Source organism: Lissotriton helveticus, chromosome 7 (genome assembly GCF_964261635.1).
Source record: "Lissotriton helveticus chromosome 7, aLisHel1.1, whole genome shotgun sequence".
NCBI classification, from domain to species: Eukaryota; Metazoa; Chordata; class Amphibia; order Caudata; family Salamandridae; genus Lissotriton; species Lissotriton helveticus.
The window spans coordinates 185,625,229-185,641,825 of NC_136068.1; positions in this window are offsets into that span (position 1 = coordinate 185,625,229).

Below are 16,597 nucleotides of genomic sequence, written 5' to 3' on the forward strand. Positions count from 1 at the left end.
TCCTCTAGTTGGACAACCCAAGTGGAAGTGGAGTCTGGCCCACTGACTATGGAAGAGTTTTTGGAAGGTTTTAGGTGCCCTTGGAGCACGTGGGTCCTGGAATAGAACAGGTTTCCAACTTCTAGGAGGCTGCCTAGATGAAGATTCTGACCTGCCACCTAGATTGCTTGCCGCTCAACGATGGATGGGGGCTTGCGTCCAGAGGAACCTCGATCACACAAAGGTTTTGTGATAAATCAAGGAGGGGAACCCCTCCTCCAAAATTTTCCAAAGGTGCAGTCAAAAGATCAGCTGCTGGAGTATTACAAGTGGAAGGAGAAGTAGAGCACACAACTGGTATTAAAGCTTGCAAATGTCCAGAGCTCAAAGACAGTCTCCTCTCTGTGAGTTCTATTCCTGTGGCGATATCTCCCATAGCTCTCTGCAACATCCTATCTATGGATGTAGTCTTGGGAGAAAGAGAAATTGGAGGAGCTCCCCCCATGACTTTCCTCTTTCCCAGCGTATATGTTGACCTAAGTCAATGGCAGGAGGAAGGACTTCTGACAGATAAAGAACCTGGAATGCAACTGCGTTTAGGGGACCTGACAGAACTCTCAAAACAAAAAAAAGTCAATGAAGTGTCGAGAGTTAGAAGGCCCAAGCTGCTGCACACAATATGGGGAGGCCAGCCACAAGTCCAGCGGACTCTCTCACAGCGGGGAAACGTTTTGTAGGGAGTGGGAGAGAGGCTGGAGTCCAGGCGCTGACAGCCAGGCAGGGTCCTATTTTTTACCAACCTATGGGAAGCCTGCTGTGTACGGTGGAAGGGTCACTACTGGCTTGCCTTCTCCTCCAACCTGGGTCTCTGCTCTGGGGGGCATACTCGTCTTTCTCTTATAGTATCTATTTCCCTGGTGCCTGACAGCACTGGCAGAACCGCTCCTTTTTCGGTCATTGCTGGCCCCCCAAAACAGCACAGGATTCAGGCTAAACTTTACTAATCTTGTTTGAAGGATACAGGATTGTATGGGCTGCGACAAGACATACTTGCTCCTAGGCGAGCCGCTTCCGTCGACCCCCAAACACTCACTGCCCTCAGAGCGGGAAACCTAACGCAGCCCCCCGGAGTGTGCCACCCCTGTCCTCGCTTCCACCAGCATCTTGCTGGCCTTTGCTTACCGCCAGATGCAGACCTCAACACGTGTTTTAGTATCCTACGCCTGAAACAACAATTCCTTTTCCTCAGGTATCGGGAGCAGTGGACGTGGATGCCATTCCCTGTGGCACCAATTGATAATACATAATATAACACAACATACAAATATAATTAGAATACAATTTTTACATAAAATATAAAAACATATTTTAAATGTATTCACCCAATATAAATATTATTTTAAAATCTTGAAGAAAATAATAGTTCAAAATCTAAAACACATTTGTAATTATTTTTAACCTAAAGAAATAGCAAATTAAAAGAAATTAAACTATTTAAAATTATATATTTTTCAAATTAAATATATTCAAAATATCTTGAAAATGTCTGAAATAAATTAACATGTAGTAATCTAACTCTAATCCACAATTGCTAAACAAATTAAAAAGAAGATAATTAGACTGTTCTAATCCTAAAAATATCAAGAAAAATGAATTCATTGTGTTTCAAAGGGGGACAAAGATGTTAATCTATATATTGGGGAAGAGGAGAGCAGATGTACTATTCTAACTCCTGACACTAAGGAAAAGTGCCTATATTGAGAGTGGGGTAGAGTCATACTTATTACTTTACCTACAGTCCAAATAAACATGTGGGAAAATGGATACATTGGGGACATCAGAATTGTTATTCTAACTCTGGTCTAACAAAGATTGGTGAAAGTGCATACATTGGAGGATGTTGGTCAGATGTACTCTTCTAACTCTAGAATAATATACTTTGGGGAAAGTGCATAGTGTGGGGTCAGATTTACGATTCTATAACCATACTAACAAATATTGGGTAAAGTATATACATAGGAATGGTGAGATTTAATATTCTAACTCCAGACTAACAAATGTTTGGGAGAGTGTATGAATTGGGGAAGGCAGATTTACTATTCTAACTCCATTCTAACAAAGATTGCTAAAATTGCATATATTTGAGGAGGATGGAGAAAGGAACAGACTTACTATTTCTTACTTCAGTCTAGCATGCATTGGGGAAAATGCATATATGGGAGAGAGGGTGTCAGATTTACTATTCTAATTCCAGTCTAACAAAGATTGGCAAAAGTGGATATAGCAGTTGGAGGCAAGGGTTTAATTGTACTCTACATCCAGCCTAACAAACACTGGGGAAAGTGTGTACATTTAGGGATTCAAATGCAACACAAATAATACCAATAAACATAAAAATGATTTCATATATAGAAACAAAAACTTTGTCAATTTAATTTTTTTAATGAAATCACAACAAATATCAAATATAGCAAAAGTGCGAAAAATTCTGTTTTACTTTACTAAATAAATATTCATTAAAATACAAAATATCCCTCAATTTCATCCCAACATCACACACTAACAAAAAAGAAAAGTAATATATTAGGTTATAATAAAAAAAAGTTAATTCTGACCTAATTATAATTTAAATGTTTTCCGCAGCATACTCTAATTCACAAAATAAGACAATTAGTAGAAAATCCAAAAAATAACAATTCAACACATCTAACAAGTAACAATAATTAATATACTCTTTAAAAATAGCAATAGCAACCCAAGCACCATAACACTATCCATAAAAATATGTAAATTTAAAAATATAAACAATATTCTAATAAAGTAAACGAAATTCAACATATAGAAAAAATACAAAATATGCATAATTAATAAATTATTATCAGTTTAGGTATATTTTATTTAAGAATTACTTACACAATTACACAATAAGACACAAAAATGTTGGTTAAAACTCATCAAATAATGTAAAGCTTTTTAAATCTGTAAACAAATAAATAACTAAAAACAAATCATATTAATCAGTGAAAAATAACTAATGTATAATTTAAAAAAACACTATGCACTAAAACCCTTACTAAACCCCACAGCACAAAAGACTTAATAAACAGTTTAAAACTGTATTAAACATGTAAATAAATAAAATATAAAATAAACAAATTACTCAATTAAAACTTATCGATGTATAATTTAAAAAAGTTTGCCCACCAATACCCCAATGAACACAACAACCAAAATAGAAAAATATACATTACTATATTTAAAAATAATTGAAATTAAATTTCACAATGACATAAATATAAAATGAAAACATAATACAATACATTAAAACAATGTAATAGAAAATCTATTTTAGTAATATATATTTAAAGCATCAACATTTTTGGAAAAAATGTTAAAATGATACAATAACACTGAATGTTTTTGTCTTCAATATTTTTGTAATCATATTATTTTGATCATGATATTATGGTTAAACGATGTTTTTGAGCCAATATTTAGTCGGTACACCATGAGGTAGTTAGAGGTTACTATGGTGGTTGGTTTAGGATGTTTATGGCTGCACGCACTGCTGGTTTCTGGAGGAAACACATCTATGATACCAGTTAAGGAGAAAATAGATGGGCTGTAGTGAAGTTAGTATATTTTCCACAGGCAATTGTGAGAGACCTCACTTCTAGAAAATAATGGTATGCTATGGTGAGGGTATATGAGGTTGTTGCTTGATAAGAGGGATACAATTTCAGTGCTGCAGTCCATGGTGGGGGGTTGTCCATGCCGTCAAGTCCCCAACTGAGTTACAATCATTCCAGTTTCTTTGCTATTTTAAAGGTGAGCATGGTGGGTGTGCACAGGAGAAATGGAGATGCTAGCCTAGTATGGAGGGTGTCTTACTGGGTCAATGAGGACATGATGGTTTTTAAGATCGCTCTTTCCAAGACTGACCATTTCAAACAGGGATCATTCCTGACCCTAGAAGCAAGTTCAAAGGCAATAGCATGTCCAGTTACTTTGGACCAAGATGACTCGATGGCTACCACTTGGGGTTGAGCAGTTACTAATGCATGGGGATGGCCCTCCAATCAACCCTGTGCCTATAAATGTCTATAATGAGCGATGCCCTTAAGAAATGCAATATTTGGCAGATTATTATTCACTGTATTGGGATGGGTGCCATCTCTGAACCTACAGAACCTATGGCCTCATTTACAACAAAGTGCTGCAGAGCGGCACCGCAAACCCTTTGGCTGCCCCACGCTGCTGCACTTTCAGAGCACAGGGATATCACATTTTTACAATAATATATTGCATTCCTAAGCTCTCCCCTGTGCTGGCACACAATGGGCTGCCATGCCCCGACGCAGGCACCCTTGCACCATAGTGCAAGGATGCCTGCATCACAGGGATGATTGTTTATGTGCAGGAAAGGTTCCCTTCCTGCGCATAGACATTCTGAAGTGGCGTTTTACATCTTCTATGTGTGCTGCATTAGCACACACAGAACTTGCAAAACTTAATTTTTTTAATGATTTTTTTATGTGCAGAAAGGGAGAACTTCCTGTACATAAACAATTAGCAGAGGTGATTTCCTAATTCTATGTGTGCTGCAGAATGCAGCACGCATAGTAAGAGGGAATAAACGAGGAGAAATGAATACATTTCTCCTCGTTGCACCTACCTTCGCCTCCCCTGGGGAGACGTAGCACTCAGACGCATTTAAAGGTTTATGATTTCTAGTAAATTTGGAAATGTGTCAGGTTCCATGGATGTTACGTGGGAACACCCACCACAACACCCATGGAACTCCCCTTTCATGCAAAGTGCTGCGTGTAAAGGGGCCATATTTACAAGGACAGGAAAAGCCACGCTGTAAAATGCACCGCCAATGCCACACCGGTGGCGCAAGAGGCTGGTAAATCTTCCTCCTAGTGTATTGAAAAAAGATGTCAGATGGGGCTTATTGGGACCCATGTCTTTTCTATACGGCTGGACAGTTCATGGCAATGTTTCTGTTTAGAGGCCTAATGCCTTGGACTCAACCAATCACCTGTAGGTTTACCCCTCTGAGAAAATTGCCTCTGGTCCTTTTCACAAAGATTTTTCAGCACATATGGAGCTGGAGTCTGGGGCTATTACAGGTAGCCAAAAACAGATTTTATGTAGGCTTTTAGCCATTCCGAAAGCCACATCAAGTTTTATCTCCCATCTGGAACTGCGCATGGGTTCTGTGGAGGACTAAGTTCATATGGTTCCTTTAAATATTGTGGTTAAAGCAATGGTATAGTCTTATGGCAGAGCTTTCAGTGCAGGTGCTGGCGGACTGCCTTAGTTTAGATAACATGTCTACTATCCCACTGTTGGCTAATGTTAAAAATACGTTTTATACTCTGGGACACAGCCATCTTTTTGACTCGCCTGAAAATATTACTTCCGAATCTAAAGAAATAGTCAAAGTTTTGAATTGCAGAGAGGAACTCAGGCCTGAAAGATCACTTGATACGTGTTCAGTCATCAGGTACATGCAAATTTCCACCACCACCATAGGCATGGAACATAACCTATCCTGGATTGCCAACCCAGGCAGAGACTGAATATGACCCACTTTTCTGTGGCCTTTCCTCTAGAAGGCACCTGGTACGTCTCTTTCGCGCGTTGCCCTTGTGACGCTATCTCTGCCCAATCCACAATGCACTTTATGCTCTTTTGAACCCTGTACCATACCTTTAGAATGTGCCTTTTATGCCCAATAATTCTGCATAAGCACTTTACTTCCCATAAAGAATGATTACTACACCTACAAAGTCTAGCTGCACCTGAAATTTGCACTGCTGTATGAGCTTTATTCTTGCTGCTATTAAATTCAGGAACAATAATGCATTTGAATAGTCTTTTGAGATAGCTTATTATCATGATGTCATCTGGTTTTTAAAATGATATAAAATACATGTTTTAATTTTAATCTGAACTTTTTTTTACATCTGTGCTTTTATGGTCATATGCATTGGCCGAATAAAGATAATTTTGACTCTAACAGACAGAGCTTTTTTGTAAGTAGTCTAGTTTTGACCAAGGTAAGGTAGGGTGCTGGTCAGGAAAATGGCAGTGTGTACTATGACTGAGTGTGAAGCTGTAGGTGCAAACTCTTTGTGAAACAATGGTTGAGCCACAATCTAGTCCTCAATGAACAGCGGCCAGACACATAAGTTCGGTAGGGAAACTTCTCATTTAGGTGCAAACTATTGTGATGTGTAGCATAGCTTTAGAGAGTAACTGTGTTTTGGTCTGTTTACCTGGATTATGTCCTGTTGACAAGAATCAGTCAGGATTAAATTATCGAAAGACAGATGGTCACACTCAGATTCTACCTGCGTGGTCACCTGGTAGCACAACATATGGTCACAGAAAAAGCAACACTTGGTTGTATCTGGAAATTCTCAAATCTTTTCATTATGGAGCATTGATGCATGTGGTGGTGACAAGGTGCAACACCATCCTAGTTTCTGGTATTACGAATTTAAGAGCATGCAGTTTTCTGACAATTGGAGCAAAAGTATACACCTTCTTACACCAACATCAAGTTGGTAGGCTTCTTGAGCTCATGCCAGAGAGCGGCTGTCATTAGCGGATAATGTATTGATGTTTTTTATGCAGAGATGTGGCATTGGAAGGGAAGAAATAAGGGGTCAGATTTACAAGCTCCTTGCGCTGCCAATGCGTCACTTTTTTTGATGCACCAGAAGCGCATTTCTCTGCCCCATATTTGCAAGGACAGGGAAAGACACCCTGCCTGGCTTTTCCTGTCCTTGTAAATTCGGCCCCTTTACACGCAGCACTTTGTGTGAAAGGGGCGTTCCATAGTTGTTGCTGTGGGTGTTCCCACGCAACACCCATGGAACCAGACACATTTCCAGATTTACAAGAAATCGTAAATCTGGAAATGTGTCTGAATGCTACGCCGCCTCAGGGGAGACGTAGAGAGGCGCAACAAGGAGAAATGTATTCATTACTTCTTGCATTCTGCAGCACACATAGAAGGAGGAAATTACCTCTAATGATTGTTTATGTGCAGGAAGGTGTCCCTTCTTTTACATAAACAATCCTTTAAAACAATGCCGTTTTTCAAGTTCAATCATCCCCGCGACACAGGCATCCTTGCACCGTGGTGCAAGGTACCTGTGTCGGTGAATGGCAGCAGTTTGTGCGCTAGCGCAGGGGTAAGCACGGTGATGCAACATATTGTTGTAAATGTGTTGCATCCCTGTGCTTCCAAAGAATGCAGCACAGTGTAGCTAAAGGACTTGCTGCACTGCGCTGCATTATTTTATTGTAAATCTGGCCCAAGATGAGCAGTGGGAACTTCTTGACAAACGTGTTTTTGTTATTCGATTTCTCTTTGCCTTCTGCACATCAAAAACAGTTTTCAACCATAAATCCTTGTGTTCCCTGATGGAAGATGTTAAAGTTGTACATATGTAGAATAAATGTAGATTCTGTACTGTGGAATTAAATACACAACTTGCAATCGGTGGCAAACAGTGTTAGTACTTTAATATAGGCACTCTAAAGCCAGCTTTGTGTCTTAAATTGTATGGTAACAAATATACCGATCACTGCTCTTCTGCTCTGAAATCCAACAGCAACTAAATAATCATAGTGCCACTGCCATCAAGCTTACTTAACTAGCTAAGATTTTGAAGTTTTCAGAGTAAGAAAGTGGCTGATGCAGTTATTCGTGGAGCAATTTCCCAGTAGTGGCCACAAGAGGGCTCTGTTGGTTAATACAAATATAATAACTGATTTACGTAGAAACACATAAGAGGAAATTAACCGTCAAAAATACCGAAAATGTGTTGAAATGAAAGAGAATATGGCGTCACTTAAACCAGGGAAGGAACACAAACAGTTTTAGGTTATATTATTGTGTTACAGAGGCGCAACTAGAGCCAAATTTCGGGGGGGGGGGGGTGTCTAAGAAAAAATTTCGGGGGGGGGGGCTGAACATTTAATCAGTAGACAGAGTGGAGCTGCAGCGGCTCCAACAAGGGGTGAAACAACAGCAAGGCCTAATTAACATTCAAATGGTCTTTTAAAGACCTGTGAAACGTTCGGGTGCGGCTCTGTGTGTGCCCGGGATCTGTCTCTTCCCGGGCTGTCACACACGACGGGGGGGCTGAAGCCCGGTGAGTTCAATGGGTGTTGCGCGCCTGTCGTGTTATTATATTGCTCAACGTCTGCCATTTCCAACCGCACTTCGTCGCTGTTCAGCGCTTGAAAACCTGCCACTGGCCAGACCCTAAAGGAAGATGGTTACGACCATTATCTGGCGTGGAGTTAAGGATCCCTCACTGCAGGTCGACTTATACTGCTCTGTAAATGGACTCTAAAAACAGGACCATGGCCTGGGGGTCGCGGTCAGAGCCGTGAAATCCACACCACTCACCTCGCCACTCTGCGCAGCTCAGCCCGGCTGGAGTCCTCTCTATAATGATGGCCCCCGGAGGAAGTAAGGTCGCAGACCAGTCTTCCGCCGGGGTTTTTCGCGCAGGAGGGACAAGCTGAGAGGTCAAGGGGTGGAGTTGGAGAGGGGTCTAAGGGTGCAGGGGAAGAAGGCTCCTCCTCGTCCTCTATCCTAGCACCATCAGGGAGGGTCGCAAAATTGTAATTTGGCGGTTACCTATAATGGTAAAGGAGGCCCATGGAGTCTTAGCAGAACCAGCCGGACGATTGGTGGGGCAGTGTTGCAGCTTCTGCGGCGAGTGCATTGATGTCGGGACCTGACGCGGAGGCCGTGCGTGAGGCTCTGTGCATTCTTGGGTGTGCAGGCCGAGAGGATCTGCTCCGACCCGGCTGTAGCGCTGCGGGGCCCAGGTCACGTGGCCCACAGGAGGCAACACTTATGCTCTCAGCCGGAAGACCCAGAGCCGTCTTCAGCTCATTTATTTATACCCTCGGGGTGAGCCCGCCCCAAGGGGTGCGTGGATGCGTGGGTGAATCGCAACATTGTTGTAGAGAGTCCGGGTGGCTCTCTACATCCCTCCTTTCTTTTAGTTCTTGATCATAAACTTTTCTTAGTTCAGGGTGAGGCACATACAAAGTCTCTGAGCCGTTGACTCGGCCCCGGATTTGGCCGGAGACCATACTTCTGGCTCCGGACACAGGGAGATGTGGTAACCCCAGCCGGGGTTCTTTAAGCCGAATCGTCAGCGGCGTTATGGCCGGTCAACCGGGCACCACGGTCATTTCCTTGGCTAGCTTGTCTCGGCGACGCCGGCAAAGCATTCCGCCCAGGCGGCGAGCCAGGGGTAGATGGGCTCGGCAAAGAGTCCTGATATTCAGAGACCTCCGGGTTTACTTCCACCTCCAGTATCTTCTCGAAACTGGACACGTTCCTGGTGACAGATTGTTGTCCCTTTTGGTCGGTCACCATGGTCCCTTGGACACGCACGACAACCCATGCCTTCGGTTCGTAGGGCGTCCGGAACTTCCACCCGGGGTGTCGGTCTTTGATCACCACCCGGTCTCCCACTCTGAGCTGCGGTTCTTGAGCTCTACGGGCCTCACTAGCCTTCCGGTTCATCGTCTCCCTCCTCGACTGGACGACAGCATCATCACGCTCCGCGGGCATCCACATCGGGTCAGCCGGGATACTGTCTCGTGGTGCTCGCTTGAATAGGAGATGAGCAAGAGCACACTTAGTGGTACTATGAGGAGTCTGACGGTACGTGCCAAGGAACTGGTCGAGGGCCACTTCTGGATCTTCCCCGTTGTCCACTGTGATTCGTAAAGCGTGGTTGATCGTCCTCATCAACCTTTCCACTTCGCTTGTGGCCATAGCGGGGTGATCTTCCTGTGTCGCACCGCTAGGTTCTCGAGATAATCCTGGAACTCCCGCCCCTGGAAGGGTGGTCCGTTGTCGGCCTTGACTTCTTCCGGCAGCCCCATCATTGCAAAGTCTCGATCCAGGACTCTCTTCACTTGTTGGAAGGCTGTTGACGCTATGACTTCAATGATGGGAAACTTCGAGAACGAGTCAACCATGACCAGCATGTGACGACCATCCGGAAAGCTCCCAAAGTTCACACTGAGATGTGTCTATGGAGTACTGCATGGTTCTTCCGTGATCACCGGTGCTGGCGCTGTGTCTCCCACGGTGATCGTGCAGGCATGGCACTGCCGCACCATCTCCTCTACTATGGAGTCCATGGTCTGGAACCAAACCTTGTCCCTCAACCGTGCCTTGGTCTTGGCCATTCCCTGATGCCCGATGTGGGCCAACGCGAGGATCCTCCTCTGTAGGTTTTCTGGGACCACGATGAGATGTCCTCTCAGGATGACCCCTCCTTCCCCCACACTGAGTTCATTTTGAACTTGCCACAATTGTTGACGGGCATGGCTAACCTCCGGCTGGAGGGCGCGGGCACCGTCCATGAAATGGGCCCAACTGTTATTCTTCAAGGCTCCACGAACTCGGGACAGAGTGATGTCTTCCTGGGTGGCTTGGCCGATTTCTTCGAGCATCATAGCCTTGGGACACGCTCCTTGCGACACCATGTGGACAAACGCCTCCGTGCTGCAGGCATCTGCAGACGGACCAACCGGTGCCGGAGATTCCGGGTGTCGAGACAGGTAGTCGGCAGGGTTGTGCGCCCCGGGGCGAAAGATCACCTTTAAGTTGTATCCTGTAGCTGCACGTCCCATTGCTCGATCCTCGGGGGTGCTAATCGGGATGAGCCGGCAAACAGCGGGAGCAGCGGTTTGTGGTCGGTCACAATGCTGAATTTTTGGCCGCAGAGATACAAATGAAAGTGCTTGCACGCCCACTTGATCGCCAACGCCTCTCTCTCGATTTGTGCATATCTGGTTTCAGTGTCGGTTAGGGCTTTGCTGGCATAGGCAACAGGCTTCCATACTTCCGGACAATGTTCTTGAAGAAGGACCGCCCCAAGGCCCACCGGGCTGGCGTCAATGACCAGTTCCGTTCTGCGTTGTGGATGGAAGTAGGCCATCACGGTCTTGTCGAGCAGGCCTGCATCGATGTCCTGGAAAGCCTTGTTGGCCGCTAGTGTCCATTCCCACTTATGGTCTTGACGCGTGAGCGCCCGCAGTGGCTCAGACATGGCTGTCAGATTGGGAATAAACCGTCCACAGTATGTGGCCATTCAGAGGAAGCTTCTCACCTCGGTGGGGTTGCGAGGGGTGCTGGCTGCTCGGATGGCTTCGGCCTTCTTCGGATCCACCAGGAGTCCCTCGCGGGTGAACGTATAGCCAAAGAAGTCAATGCTCTCCTGATAGAACAAGCACTTGGATTTATGCAGAGAGGGCCCGCAGTCCACTAGCTGTTTCAGCGTGGCCCTGAGGTGTAAGTGATGTTCCTCGAGCGTGGCAGAGTACACAAGGGTATCATCGCTGAGGTTGATCACTCCCTAAAGCCCCAACAATGCTTCCCGGATGGCATTTTGGAAGACTTCGGCCGCTGATGACACTCCGAAGCTGAGTCTCCTGTACCTGCGTAGGCCCACATGCGTCGAAAAAGTGGTAATGTACCGGCTTTCCAGCTCCAGTTCCAGCTGGTGGTAGCCGGCGTTGAGGTCTAATTTGGAGAACCACTCTGCTCCATTTAGGTCGGCTATGATGTCGTCCATCATGGGGGTGATGTGGCGTTCTCTCTTCACCGCTGTATTCGGTAGTCTCATATCAACACAGAGTTGAATGGCTCCTGGTTGCTTGGGTTTGGGTGCCACGACCAGTGGGGACACCCATGGCGTAGGCCCTGACACCTTCTTGATGACCCCTAACTTTTTGGGCTTCCTTAGCTCCTCTTCCACTTGGGGGCGTAAGTTGAAGGGCACCCAACGGTGCCGAAGGGCCACAGGCTGCACGGAAGGGTCAATGTGGCGCTTGTATCTCTTGCCGTTAGTTTCCCTAGGCCTTTGAAGAGCGCCGGAAATTCCTTCAAACTTGCCTCCCCATGGGACTCGTGAATTAGCAAAGAAGACAAGCCCGAGGTCTTCGGCTGTGTGACAGCTGAGCAAAGGCCCCTTCTTCCCGTCCGTGATGCAGAATTTTGCTTCAGTGGAGTAGCTTCTGCTCACGATCGTGGTCTGGATGACGCCCCGGAGAGGGAGCGGGTCTGTCCCTCCTTACGTGTAGATCCTTGCAGTGGATGGTGTGAGGGGGGGGTCGCGGTGCTAGGCGATCATATTGGCCGGAGTCCATCACATTGACGGAGGCCCCAGTGTCGATGAGATCCCTCGGGTCCGTTTAGGGGCACGTGCTGGCCAGCCGGCGCAGTCGCGCATAGAACATGTCCACGGATTCAGTCTCGGTTTGCCACGCCCTCTTGAACTTGAATTTCTCAAAGTCATGATTGAGCTGTGGGTCGAAGTGTTTGTTGCGCGCGGCGACCGCCGCCTCATAGTCATCGTCGGTTCGGGTATTGGGGAGCGTCTCGAACAGATCATAAATCTCCTCCCCGCCATAGTATATGAGGAGTGACCGCTTGACAGTCCCAGCGGTTTCGCGGGTCCCCTTGAAGTAGTGGTTGAGCCGCCCGACCCAGGCCTTCCATCTTGGCGCCGCCATTGCAGGGTCCGCGGCCTCACTGAAGGGGGGCAGTGGTGCGACCGCCGTGTGGGTGTGCACTGGTGGTGGGGGATTGGCAGCGACCACCGGGTTGTGCGCTTCGTCTTGCTGGGCGGCAGTCCCTGCCGCCGGCGCGGTGTTGCTCATTGCGGCTGGGCACGAGTGTGCGGCGCAGGGGCGGGGCTTGCTGACGTGCAACTACGGTGTGCGACTCTCAACACGTGTCCTTGACCCCTGGGCGCTGTAGTGTCCTCTTGCGCCTGCAGGTGGCGTAATGTGTCGCTCAGCGCACCTCTATGTTTGTGCTCCAGGAGTATGATCAGACTTGGTCCCCTCTCAGGGTTGACGTTCAGTGGATTGGTTCCCTGGCCAAAGGTGTCTTTCCTGTGGTGTTTTCCTTTTCTTCTTTTTTTTTACTGAATTTGCCAATGCTTGTTTAATGGGAGAGGTCCATGGGGCACTGGGAAAACTTCCTACTTCCCGAGGCGTTACAAGGGGCTCTCTTTCCAGAGTACAATATGAGAGCCTCCAAGAGCCTCCTGCGCAGCCGTTGAAAGCAGGCAGCGGAAGGGGCAGCCCTGATCTAGGGCCTCGCTGCTGGGGGCAGGCCGATGAAACAGAGTCTTCGGCAGCAGGCCCTGCGAAGAGCCGGCACTGCAGAATCACCGGCCGCGGGGGCCACCACAGGTGAGGAGACGAAAGCGGGCGGGGTAGGAAGCACTTACCCCCCTTCTCCTCTGACACAGCGCCGGCGAGCTCCGCCAGCTGAACACGCTCCCCGGTAGCACGGGAGGCGCGTGGGCGGGCTAGAGCCGGCTTCACTGTCAATGGCAGGCACACCGCAGCAGTGGAATTCTCCGCAGCTCGTGGCGCGATGTGGGTGGGCTCCGCAGTCGGTCACCTCCCAGCAGCAGAGTCAGCCACAGCGTGGGGGCGACGCGGGTGGACACCACGCTCTCAGAGCGATGCGGGTGGGCTCCGCAGTCGGCCACAGCGTGAGAGGGGCAACGTGGGCGGGCACCGCGTGTGTCTTGACTGGAGCACAGAGGGTAGCGGGCACGCGTGGGGTGCGACCGGCCTCGTCACCAATGTAGCATGGCGGGGCCCAGGTCACGTGGGCCACAGCAGCGCTATGAAGGAACACACAGGAGGCAACACTTATGCTCTCAGCCGGTAGACCCCGAGCGGTCTTCAGCTAATTTATTTATACCGTAGGGGCGAGCCTGCCCCGAGGGGTGCGTGGATGTGTGGGTGAATCGCAATATTGTTGTAGAGAGTCCGGGTTGCTCTCTACACTGGGGTGTTGGATCAGGCCTGGGTCGGGATGGTGCGGACACCCCGGTCCACGTTGGCTGGCGTGGCTGCAGCGGTGGTGGCATGTTTGTACGAGCCACCACTGGTAGCCGAAGGTACGTCTGGGTGGGGGCAGGGCCTGGTCAAGCAGGAGGGAGCAAAACGTGGGGGCAGGCGTCAGAGCCTGCCTGCGCGATTATCTGAGGCTGGTGGCACCTGAGGTGCTGCCTGGGGAGGCGGGGGACCGGGGGGCTTGCAGCATCGGCAGCGCCAGATGGAAAGTCGGCCTCAGGTTACAGCGGGGAGCACTGGGAGGGGGTGGGCCTTTTGTTGCTGGCTGGGCTGGAATATGGTACCGGCAAGGGGGCAGGCATGTTGCTCCTGGAGGGCGGGGCTGGGGGGAAACATTTTGGCGGCCTGCAGGCAATTCATTTATCTAGGCATCCTACTCTAGGAGCAGATGAGGGGCAGTGGGAGTACGCCCTCTGGATCTTTTGTGGAGGGCACTGGAACTGCAGGTGCTGCAGGTCGGGGGAGTGGGACTCCCAAGCGTCAGATAGGGTTAGGCGAGGGGGTGGGGTTGGGGGGCCAAGGGTGAGGATGGAGCTCGGCCTGTGAAGGTGGGGGGCCACTGCCCCACCCTATTTTGCCCAGGTGAGAGGGCATGTCCCTGGAGGAAAAAATAAGGGACCACCATCGGATCATCTAAGAAACCGAGGCTAGGTGGGAAGAGCTATACTCGGCCAGGGAAGGGTCGAGCAATGAGGTTGGGGTGGAGGGGCCCCCCACACCCACATCGGAGGAGGAGGCGTGGGCAGAGCAGGAGGTGGGTTTGAGTAGATGAGGATGACGGCGGTGAGACCTGTTGGTGCTGGGGTCCACCCAGGTTGGAGCAGGTTGGGGGGGGGTCCAAGTCAGTGGTAGTTGTCAAGAGGGCGGGGGGCAGCGGGCGCAAATCAGCTCAGAGACACTTGCCGGAAGCAGCAGGGGCGGTCCGTGGCGGCCTTTCCTCCGTCGTGGGAGCGGGTATCGGCGGCGTGTGTGGTGGAGGGTGGTAGTGTGCATGTCACAAAAGGAAAAGGTGTGAAGAGAGCAGTACGGGAGTTGTCGTGGGCACCTGCTGAGTTTGAAACTGAGTTGCTCTTGGATTATGGTGCAGAGAGTGAGGAGCTGGAAGAGGATGAGTTGCATGAGGATGAGGATGTGACGGGTCGAGCAGTGGGCGGGGGAGTGAAGGCAACCAGACACATTGGTGTTTTGCAGGAGCCTAGTGCGGTGCCAGGAAAAATAAAGTCGGCCAATCCGAAGAAGACAGTTGTGCAGAAGCAGGACGGAGAGACACAAGCAAATCTGACAGGTGAGGGTGCTTGGTGGGCTGCTTGGGACGGCGCAGTCCGAAAGGAGGGAGGAAAAAAGCCTGCTCGTCGGTGGGTGTGGGAGAGGGGTTCGTGAGAGACCTGGGGGTGCTACCAGGCATGGCAGCAGCGCCAGCGGCAGAGGGGAAGGATGATGGGCCCAAGAATATGTAGTGGCCAGTGTTCAGACCGAGAAGACGGTAGGGATGGAGGGGAAAGAGGACAAAGGGGACGACAAATATCACAAAAAATTGCCTTACTTGGGGCTTGCCATGCCGTTAGGGTCCCACTTGTCGGAGAAAATGAGAAGCAGGATTTGGCGACACGAATACGTAGACATGTTCAAACTCCTACAAAGAGAGATCCAGGCGAAGGAGGGGTTGAAAGAGGAAGAATGGGAACTAACTAAGAGACCTAGGGTTCCACTTAACATGGAAAATTGGACTTCTACCTGTTTGATTTATGCTCGCATATATTGCATAAGCATCTCGACAGTACTGTAGCTTTGTTGAAGTACATGGACATTATCAGGAAAGCCCAGATGCACTTTGGGGGGTTTGCATGGTTAAGTTATGATGAAGAGTTCAGGGCTCATATTAGTGTCAACCTGGACAAGTCTTCGGGGGAGGTGGATCAGGAACTATGGATGCAGTGGATGTCATCCATGCAGTCATATGCCTCAACTCACACATCTAGCGGCCTACCCATGACATATTGGCCTGTAGCCAACGCGTCCCAGGCTGGGGAGGGAGGAAATACCGCAAGTAATGCAGGGCCACCACCGAAGCGTGGGGTAACACAGGAGCCTGTTGGAACTACAACAAAGGTTTCTGTTCCCGATATCCTTTCAAATTCAAGCATGAATGCTCGAAATGTGGAGTACGACATGCGCTCACTCAGTGCTTCACCATCGGAATAGCGGTGGGCCACTAAGGTCAGAGGACAGTCTGGGGAAAAGGGCTCCTACCCCGGTTAAAATCAAGGCCATGGGTCCGTGGCTCCCGAAATACTCTGATAGAGAGGCTGCGCTGAAAATTCAATGGAGTTTCACAGAAGGTTTTCGGGTGGGGTATAAGGGTCTGCGGAAAAGGAGATGGGCAGAAAACTTGAAGTCAGCTGAAGAATTGCCGGAGGTGGTGGCAGCCAAATTGAGGAAAGTGGTCGAGGAAGACAGAATAGCAGGCCCGTTGGTCGATTGGCCTGTCAATGATTTGATTATCTCACTGCTGGGCGAATACATGTTAATGTTAATGGGAATTTATTGAGCGCACTAACACCGGGTGGCTTCATGGCGCTGACCAGAGAGCAAAAAAGTACTGAAGGCGGACTGAACAGACTACAGCTGTCAATTATCCCAGTTTATAAGCGAGCCGAATCAACCAGGTCTTAAG